We start from the raw sequence: 11,885 nt of genomic DNA, 5'->3' as shown, positions 1-11,885 counted from the left end.
CCACTGGCTCACTGACTGTCAGTAAGTATACTCACTCCATAGTACTTAGGGTTAGGGAGATCCCGACCCCAGCAGACAAGTCCTGGTACCACTGGCTCACTGACTGTCAGTAAGTATACTCACTCCATAGTACTTAGGGTTAGGGAGATCCCGACCTCAGCAGACAAGTCCTGGTACCACTGGCTCACTGACTGTCAGTAAGTATACTCACTCCATAGTACTTAGGGTTAGGGAGATCCCGACCCCAGCAGACAAGTCCTGGTACCACTGGCTCACTGACTGTCAGTAAGTATACTCACTCCATAGTACTTAGGGTAGGGAGATCCCGACCCCAGCAGACAAGTCCTGGTACCACTGGCTCACTGACTGGCAGTACCTAAGTATACTCACTCCATAGTACTTAGGGTTAGGGAGATCCCGACCTCAGCAGACAAGTCCTGGTACCACTGGCTCACTGACTGTCAGTAAGTATACTCACTCCATAGTACTTAGGGTTAGGGAGATCCCGGCCTCAGCATACAAGTCCTGGTACCACTGGCTCACTGACTGTCAGTAAGTATACTCACTCCATAGTACTTAGGGTTAGGGAGATCCCGACCTCAGCAGACAAGTCCTGGTACCACTGGCTCACTGACTGTCAGTAAGTATACTCACTCCATAGTACTTAGGGTTAGGGAGATCCCGGCCTCAGCATACAAGTCCTGGTACCACTGGCTCACTGACTGTCAGTAAGTATACTCACTCCATAGTACTTAGGGTTAGGGAGATCCCGACCTCAGCAGACAAGTCCTGGTACCACTGGCTCACTGACTGTCAGTAAGTATACTCACTCCATAGTACTCCCTAGATGTGCATATTGCATTTTGGGACCAATCAGTCAACAAGATGGCCGATAGGCAGCCATCTTGGATTTTGATAGTCAAAGTTTGTTACCGCTATTTCTCAGAAAGTACTGAAGGGATCCTTCTCAAATTTCACATTTAAGATCCCCTAGGACCCTAGATGTGCATATTGCATTTTGGGACCGATCAGTCAACAAGATGGCCGACAGGCCGCCATCTTGGATGTTGATAATTGAAGTTTGTAATTAATGTATATCTCAGAAAGTACTGAAAAGATCTTTCTCAAATTTCATATGAAGTAATATGTAGTAAAAGTTTGAAAAGCAGAGAAATTATCCCTCTTTCCATTGTCAGATGTAGATCATTCTTCGGTGGGTGCCAAGATCCCTCTTGTACAAACAGTATATTTCTTCAAAAAGTATCAGTATCGGTATCATTAAGATATCAGTATCGTTTTGTTGATACAGGTATGGTATCATACTGTTTCTATCTTAATGGTATCCAACCCTAGTTGCCATGGTATCTAATGAGGGGTAGCAGTGAGTGTATAGCTTTTTTACTGTTGTATATTGTGTATAATGTGTTTCAGAGACTGGTGTCTGTCACGTCAGATCTGGTGGGGTCACCGTGTCCCCGCCTACCTTGTTACCATCAGCAACCAGGTAATCCACCAATCAAAGCTTCACATGTGTTCAATTATAGCAACTTCATTTCTACATCAATTTTTACCAAAATTAACAAACATAATTAACATATAGTATTTGTAAAGTTGTAGGATGTAACAATGTAAGATGCAATTAAAGGAATGTCTTTAATAAACCATTTGTGTGAGATCAAACCCTCAACATAGCATTAAACTAGAAGGCCACCATATCAATAACACTGCTATATATCTGTTTCCTATCAATATATTTATATCTCTTATTTAGCCCAGTATAGAAGGGGTGTGGATATGTGGCCGTACAGCAGATGAGGCCAGAACTAAGGCTGCTGTACAACTGGGAGTGTCAACCGATATATTAAATCTACAGCAAGGTACAGTAACATGATATTAAATCTACAGCAATATACAGTAATATGTTATATCTACAGTAACGTAGAGTAATATTTTATATCTACAACAAGGTACAGTAATATGTTATATCTACAAGGTACAGTAATATGTTATATCTACAAGGTACAGTAATATGTTATATCTACAAGGTACAGTAATATGTTCAGTAATATGTTATATCTACAAGGTACAGTAATATGTTATATCTACAACAAGGTACAGTAATATGTTATATCTACAACAAGGTACAGTAATATGTTATATCTACAACAAGGTACAGTAATATGTTATATCTACAAGGTACAGTAATATGTTATATCTACAACAAGGTACAGTAATATGTTATATCTACAACAAGGTACAGTAATATGTTATATCTACAAGGTACAGTAATATGTTATATCTACAACAAGGTACAGTAATATGTTATATCTACAAGGTACAGTAATATGTTATATCTACAACAAGGTACAGTAATATGTTATATCTACAACAAGGTACAGTAATATGTTATATACTACAAGGTATAGTAATATGTTATATCTACAACAAGGTACAGTAATATGTTATATCTACAACAAGGTACAGTAATATGTTATATCTACAACAGGTACAGTAATATGTTATATCTACAAGGTACAGTAATATGTTATATCTACAAAGGTACAGTAATATGTTATATCTACAACAGGTACAGTAATATGTTATATCTACAACAGGTACAGTAATATGTTATATCTACAACAAGGTACAGTAATATGTTATATCTACAAGGTACAGTAATATGTTATATCTACAAGGTACAGTAATATGTTATATCTACAACAAGGTACAGTAATATGTTATATCTACAAGGTACAAATATGTTATATCTACAACAAGGTACAGTAATATGTTATATCTACAACAAGGTACAGTAATATGTTATATCTACAACAAGGTACAGTAATATGTTATATCTACAACAAGGTACAGTAATATGTTATATCTACAAGGTACAGTAATATGTTATATCTACAAGGTACAGTAATATGTTATATCTACAACAAGGTACAGTAATATGTTATATCTACAAGGTACAGTAATATGTTATATCTACAAGGTACAGTAATATGTTATATCTACAAGGTACAGTAATATGTTATATCTACAACAAGGTACAGTAATATGTTATATCTACAAGGTACAGTAATATGTTATATCTACAACAAGGTACAGTAATATGTTATATCTACAACAAGGTACAGTAATATGTTATATCTACAACAAGGTACAGTAATATGTTATATCTACAAGGTACAGTAATATGTTATATCTACAAGGTACAGTAATATGTTATATCTACAACAAGGTACAGTAATATGTTATATCTACAACAAGGTACAGTAATATGTTATATCTACAACAAGGTACAGTAATATGTTATATCTACAACAAGGTACAGTAATATGTTATATCTACAACAAGGTACAGTAATATGTTATATCTACAACAAGGTACAGTAATATGTTATATCTACAACAAGGTACAGTAATATGTTATATCTACAACAAGGTACAGTAATATGTTATATCTACAACAAGGTACAGTAATATGTTATATCTACAAGGTACAGTAATATGTTATATCTACAACAAGGTACAGTAATATGTTATATCTACAACAAGGTACAGTAATATGTTATATCTACAACAAGGTACAGTAATATGTTATATCTACAACAAGGTACAGTAATATGTTATATCTACAACAAGGTACAGTAATATGTTATATCTACAACAAGGTACAGTAATATGTTATATCTACTACAAGGTACAGTAATATGTTATATCTACAACAAGGTACAGTAATATGTTATATCTACAACAAGGTACAGTAATATGTTATATCTACAACAAGGTACAGTAATATGTTATATCTACAACAAGGTACAGTAATATGTTATATCTACAACAAGGTACAGTAATATGTTATATCTACAACAAGGTACAGTAATATGTTATATCTACAAGGTACAGTAATATGTTATATCTACAAGGTACAGTAATATGTTATATCTACAACAAGGTACAGTAATATGTTATATCTACAAGGTACAGTAATATGTTATATCTACAAGGTACAGTAATATGTTATATCTACAAGGTACAGTAATATGTTATATCTACAAGGTACAGTAATATGTTATATCTACAAGGTACAGTAATATGTTATATCTACAACAAGGTACAGTAATATGTTATATCTACAACAAGGTACAGTAATATGTTATATCTACAAGGTACAGTAATATGTTATATCTACAACAAGGTACAGTAATATGTTATATCTACAACAAGGTACAGTAATATGTTATATCTACAACAGGTACAGTAATATGTTATATCTACAACAAGGTACAGTAATATGTTATATCTACAACAAGGTACAGTAATATGTTATATCTACAAGGTACAGTAATATGTTATATCTACAAGGTACAGTAATATGTTATATCTACAAGGTACAGTAATATGTTATATCTACAACAAGGTACAGTAATATGTTATATCTACAAGGTACAGTAATATGTTATATCTACAAGGTACAGTAATATGTTATATCTACAACAAGGTACAGTAATATGTTATATCTACAAGGTACAGTAATATGTTATATCTACAACAAGTCAGAGGTACAGTAATATGTTATATCTACAAGGTACAGTAATATGTTATATCTACAAGGTACAGTAATATGTTATATCTACAACAAGGTACAGTAATATGTTATATCTACAACAAGGTACAGTAATATGTTATATCTACAACAAGGTACAGTAATATGTTATATCTACAACAAGGTACAGTAATATGTTATATATCTACAAGGTACAGTAATATGTTATATATACTACAAGGTACAGTAATATGTTATATCTACAAGTAATATATGTTATATCTACAAGGTACAGTAATATGTTATATCTACAACAAGGTACAGTAATATGTTATATCTACAACAAGGTACAGTAATATGTTATATCTACAACAAGGTACAGTAATATGTTATATCTACAACAAGGTACAGTAATATGTTATATCTACAACAAGGTACAGTAATATGTTATATCTACAAGGTACAGTAATATGTTATATCTACAACAAGGTACAGTAATATGTTATATCTACAACAAGGTACAGTAATATGTTATATCTACAACAAGGTACAGTAATATGTTATATCTACAACAAGGTACAGTAATATGTTATATCTACAAGGTACAGTAATATGTTATATCTACAACAAGGTACAGTAATATGTTATATCTACAAAGGTACAGTAATATGTTATATCTACAACAAGGTACAGTAATATGTTATATCTACAAGGTACAGTAATATGTTATATCTACAAGGTACAGTAATATGTTATATCTACAACAAGGTACAGTAATATGTTATATCTACAAGGTACAGTAATATGTTATATCTACAACAAGGTACAGTAATATGTTATATCTACAAGGTACAGTAATATGTTATATCTACAACAAGGTACAGTAATATGTTATATCTACAAGGTACAGTAATATGTTATATCTACAACAAGGTACAGTAATATGTTATATCTACAACAAGGTACAGTAATATGTTATATCTACAAGGTACAGTAATATGTTATATCTACAAGGTACAGTAATATGTTATATCTACAACAAGGTACAGTAATATGTTATATCTACAACAAGGTACAGTAATATGTTATATCTACAACAAGGTACAGTAATATGTTATATCTACAAGGTACAGTAATATGTTATATCTACAACAAGGTACAGTAATATGTTATATCTACAACAAGGTACAGTAATATGTTATATCTACAACAAGGTACAGTAATATGTTATATCTACAACAAGGTACAGTAATATGTTATATCTACAACAAGGTACAGTAATATGTTATATCTACAACAAGGTACAGTAATATGTTATATCTACAACAAGGTACAGTAATATGTTATATCTACAAGGTACAGTAATATGTTATATCTACAAGGTACAGTAATATGTTATATCTACAACAAGGTACAGTAATATGTTATATCTACAACAAGGTACAGTAATATGTTATATCTACAACAAGGTACAGTAATATGTTATATCTACAAGGTACAGTAATATGTTATATCTACAACAAGGTACAGTAATATGTTATATCTACAAGGTACAGTAATATGTTATATCTACAAGGTACAGTAATATGTTATATCTACAACAAGGTACAGTAATATGTTATATCTACAAGGTACAGTAATATGTTATATCTACAACAAGGTACAGTAATATGTTATATCTACAACAAGGTACAGTAATATGTTATATCTACAACAAGGTACAGTAATATGTTATATCTACAACAAGGTACAGTAATATGTTATATCTACAACAAGGTACAGTAATATGTTATATCTACAACAAGGTACAGTAATATGTTATATCTACAACAAGGTACAGTAATATGTTATATCTACAACAAGGTACAGTAATATGTTATATCTACAACAAGGTACAGTAATATGTTATATCTACAAGGTACAGTAATATGTTATATCTACAACAAGGTACAGTAATATGTTATATCTACCACAAGGTACAGTAATATGTTATATCTACAAGGTACAGTAATATGTTATATCTACAAAGGTACAGTAATATGTTATATCTACAACAGGTACAGTAATATGTTATATCTACAACAAGGTACAGTAATATGTTATATCTACAACAAGGTACAGTAATATGTTATATCTACAACAAGGTACAGTAATATGTTATATCTACAACAAGGTACAGTAATATGTTATATCTACAAGGTACAGTAATATGTTATATCTACAACAAGGTACAGTAATATGTTATATCTACAAGGTACAGTAATATGTTATATCTACAACAAGGTACAGTAATATGTTATATCTACAAGGTACAGTAATATGTTATATCTACAAGGTACAGTAATATGTTATATCTACAAGGTACAGTAATATGTATATCTACAAGGTACAGTATATATATCTACAAGGTACAGTAATATGTTATATCTACAAGGTACAGTAATATGTTATATCTACAACAAGGTACAGTAATATGTTATATCTACAACAAGGTACAGTAATATGTTATATCTACAACAAGGTACAGTAATATGTTATATCTACAAGGTACAGTAATATGTTATATCTACAACAAGGTACAGTAATATGTTATATCTACAAGGTACAGTAATATGTTATATCTACAACAAGGTACAGTAATATGTTATATCTACAAGGTACAGTAATATGTTATATCTACAACAAGGTACAGTAATATGTTATATCTACAAGGTACAGTAATATGTTATATCTACAACAAGGTACAGTAATATGTTATATCTACAACAAGGTACAGTAATATGTTATATCTACAAGGTACAGTAATATGTTATATCTACAACAAGTACAGTAATATGTTATATCTACAAGGTACAGTAATATGTTATATCTACAACAAGGTACAGTAATATGTTATATCTACAAGGTACAGTAATATGTTATATCTACAAGTAGTATATGTTATATCTACAACAAGGTACAGTAATATGTTATATCTACAACAAGGTACAGTAATATGTTATATCTACAAGGTACAGTAATATGTTATATCTACAAGGTACAGTAATATGTTATATCTACAACAAGGTACAGTAATATGTTATATCTACAACAAGGTACAGTAATATGTTATATCTACAAGGTACAGTAATATGTTATATCTACAACAAGGTACAGTAATATGTTATATCTACAACAAGGTACAGTAATATGTTATATCTACAACAAGGTACAGTAATATGTTATATATCTACAACAAGGTACAGTAATATGTTATATCTACAACAAGGTACAGTAATATGTTATATCTACAAGGTACAGTAATATGTTATATCTACAACAAGGTACAGTAATATGTTATATCTACAAGGTACAGTAATATGTTATATCTACAACAAGGTACAGTAATATGTTATATCTACAACAAGGTACAGTAATATGTTATATCTACAACAAGGTACAGTAATATGTTATATCTACAACAAGGTACAGTAATATGTTATATCTACAACAAGGTACAGTAATATGTTATATCTACAACAAGGTACAGTAATATGTTATATATACAACAAGGTACAGTAATATGTTATATCTACAACAAGGTACAGTAATATGTTATATCTACAAGGTACAGTAATATGTTATATCTACAACAAGGTACAGTAATATGTTATATCTACAAGGTACAGTAATATGTTATATCTACAACAAGGTACAGTAATATGTTATATCTACAACAAGGTACAGTAATATGTTATATCTACAAGGTACAGTAATATGTTATATCTACAACAAGGTACAGTAATATGTTATATCTACAACAAGGTACAGTAATATGTTATATCTACAACAAGGTACAGTAATATGTTATATCTACAACAAGGTACAGTAATATGTTATATCTACAACAAGGTACAGTAATATGTTATATCTACAACAAGGTACAGTAATATGTTATATCTACAAGGTAAGGTACAGTAATATGTTATATCTACAACAAGGTACAGTAATATGTTATATCTACAACAAGGTACAGTAATATGTTATATCTACAACAAGGTACAGTAATATGTTATATCTACAACAAGGTACAGTAATATGTTATATCTACAACAAGGTACAGTAATATGTTATATCTACAACAAGGTACAGTAATATGTTATATCTACAACAAGGTACAGTAATATGTTATATCTACAAGGTACAGTAATATGTTATATCTACAAGGTACAGTAATATGTTATATCTACAACAAGGTACAGTAATATGTTATATCTACAACAAGTACAGTAATATGTTATATCTACAACAAGGTACAGTAATATGTTATATCTACAAGGTACAGTAATATGTTATATCTACAACAAGGTACAGTAATATGTTATATCTACAAGGTACAGTAATATGTTATATCTACAAGGTACAGTAATATGTTATATCTACAACAAGGTACAGTAATATGTTATATCTACAAGGTACAGTAATATGTTATATCTACAACAAGGTACAGTAATATGTTATATCTACAACAAGGTACAGTAATATGTTATATCTACATGGTACAGTAATATGTTATATCTACAACAAGGTACAGTAATATGTTATATCTACAACAAGGTACAGTAATATGTTATATCTACAACAAGGTACAGTAATATGTTATATCTACAACAAGGTACAGTAATATGTTATATCTACAGTAATATGTATATCACAAGGTACAGTAATATGTTATATCATAATATGTACAAACAAGGTACAGTAATATGTTATATCTACAACAGGTACAGTAATATGTTATATCTACAAGGTACACAAGGTACAGTATATGTTATATCTACAACAAGGTACAGTAATATGTTATATCTACAACAAGGTACTGTAATATGTTATATCTACAACAAGGTACAGTAATATGTTATATCTACAAGGTACAGTAATATGTTATATCTACAACAAGGTACAGTAATATGTTATATCTACAACAAAGGTACAGTAATATGTTATATCTACAACAAGGTACAGTAATATGTTATATCTACAAGGTACAGTAATATGTTATATCTACAAGGTACAGTAATAATATGTTATATCTACAACAAGGTACAGTAATATGTTATATCTACAAGGTACAGTAATATGTTATATCTACAAGGTACAGTAATATGTTATATCTACAAGGTACAGTAATATGTTATATCTACAACAAGGTACAGTAATATAGTTATATCTAGCAACAAGGTATGTAATATGTTATATCTACAACAAGGTACTAATATGTTATATCTACAACACAGGTACAGTAATATGTTATATCTACAACAAGGTACAGTAATATGTTATATCTACAACAAGGTACAGTAATATTTTATAATCTACAAGGTACAGTAATATGTTATATATCTACAACAGGTACAGTAAATATGTTATATCAAACAAGGTACAGTAATTATGTATATCTACAACCAAGGTACAGTAATTATGTTATATCTACAAGGTACAGTAATATGTTATATCTACAACAAGGTACAGTAATATGTTATATCTACAACAAGGTACAGTAATATGTTATATCTACAAGGTACAGTAATATGTTATATCTACAAGGTAACAGTAATATGTTATATCAACAACAAGGTACAGTAATATGTTATATATCAACAAGGTACAGTAATATGTTATATCCTACATCAAGGTAGCAGTATCATGTTATAATCTAGACAAGGTACAAAATGTATATGTAATATGTTATATCTACATCTACAAGGTACAGTACATATGTTAATCATCTACAACAAGGTACAAAAGCAAGGTACAGTACACTGGCTATATATTGTTATGTTATATTCTAAAAGGTACAGTAATATGTTATATATACAAGGTACAGTATATATGTTATATCTACAAGGTAGGTACAGTAATATGTTATATCCTAACAAGGTTATATGTTATATCTACAACAAACGGTAATCAGTAATATGTTATATCTACAACAAGGTACAGTAATATGTTCATATATAGACAAGGTATAGTAATATGTTATATCAACAACAATGTATATCAGTAATATGTTATATCTACAACAAGGTACAGTAAGTATTGTTAATATCTACAACAAGGTTACAGTGGTACATATGTTATATCAATCTACAACAAGGTACACGTAATATGTTATATCTACAAGGTACAGTAAATATGTTATATCTACAACAAAGGTACAGTAATATGTTATATCTTACTACAAGGTACAAGGTAGTAATATGTTATATCTACAACAAGGTACAGTAATATGTTATATTCTACAAGGTACAGTAATATGTTATATCTACAACAAGGTTACAGTAATATGTTATTATCTACAACAAGGTACAGTAATATGTTATAATCTAATATGTCACTACAAGGTACATAGTAATATGTTTATATCTACAAACAAAGGGTACAGTACAGTAATATGTTATATGTTATAACTACCACAAGGTACAGTAATATGTTATATCTACCACAGGTACAGTAATATGTTATATCTACAACAAGGTACAGTAATATGTTATATCTACAACAAAGTACAGTAATATGTTATATCTACATGTACTACAAGTACATATGTTATATCTACAAGGTACAGTAATTATGTAAAATCATGTTATCTACAGGTACAAAGAGTGTACAGTAATTATGTTATATCTACAAACAAGGTACAGTAATATGTTATATCTCAACAAGGTACAGTAATTATGTTATATCTACAAGGTACAGTAATATGTTATATCTACAAACAAGGTACAGTAATATGTTATATCTACAAGGTACAGTAATATGTATATATCTACACAAGGTACAGTAAATATGTTATATCTACAAGGTACTGTAATATGTTATATCTACAACAAGGTACAGATAATATGTTATATCTACAACAAGGTACAGTAATATGTTATATATCTACAAGGTACAGTAATATGTTATATCTACAACAAGGTACAGTAATATGTTATATCTACAAGGTACCTGTACTATGTTATTTCTACAACAAGGTACAGTAATATGTTATATCTACAACAAGGTACAGTAATATGTTATATCTACAAGGTACAGTAATAAAAATATGCTTATATCTACACAAGGTACAGTAATATGTTATATCTACAAGGTACAGTAATATGTTATATCTACAATGGTACAGTAATATGTTTATACAACAAGGTAACAGTAAATATGTTATATCTACAACAAGGTACAGTAATATGTTATATCTTACAACAAGTACAGTAATATGTTATATATACAAGGTACATACAACCAAGGTACAGTAATATGTTTATATCTACAAGGTACAGTAATATGTTATA

The 11,885-nt window shown here is 29.8% G+C and overlaps 1 long non-coding RNA gene across 1 annotated transcript; it reads left to right on the top strand.

Moving 5' to 3' along the window:
* The first annotated feature begins 765 nt into the window (after positions 1 to 765).
* Positions 766 to 1,877, top strand: LOC138321964 (uncharacterized). Its single transcript, XR_011208366.1, has 3 exons — positions 766 to 816; positions 1,432 to 1,504; positions 1,772 to 1,877. It is a non-coding gene; the product is annotated as an uncharacterized lncRNA (long non-coding RNA).
* The last annotated feature ends 10,008 nt before the right edge of the window (positions 1,878 to 11,885 follow it).

The sequence above is a fragment of the Argopecten irradians genome, chromosome 4 (assembly GCF_041381155.1).
Source record: "Argopecten irradians isolate NY chromosome 4, Ai_NY, whole genome shotgun sequence".
In the NCBI taxonomy this organism is placed as follows: domain Eukaryota; kingdom Metazoa; phylum Mollusca; class Bivalvia; order Pectinida; family Pectinidae; genus Argopecten; species Argopecten irradians.
Note: the sequence above shows the minus strand (reverse complement) of the source record. Positions and strands in the feature narration are given on the sequence as shown.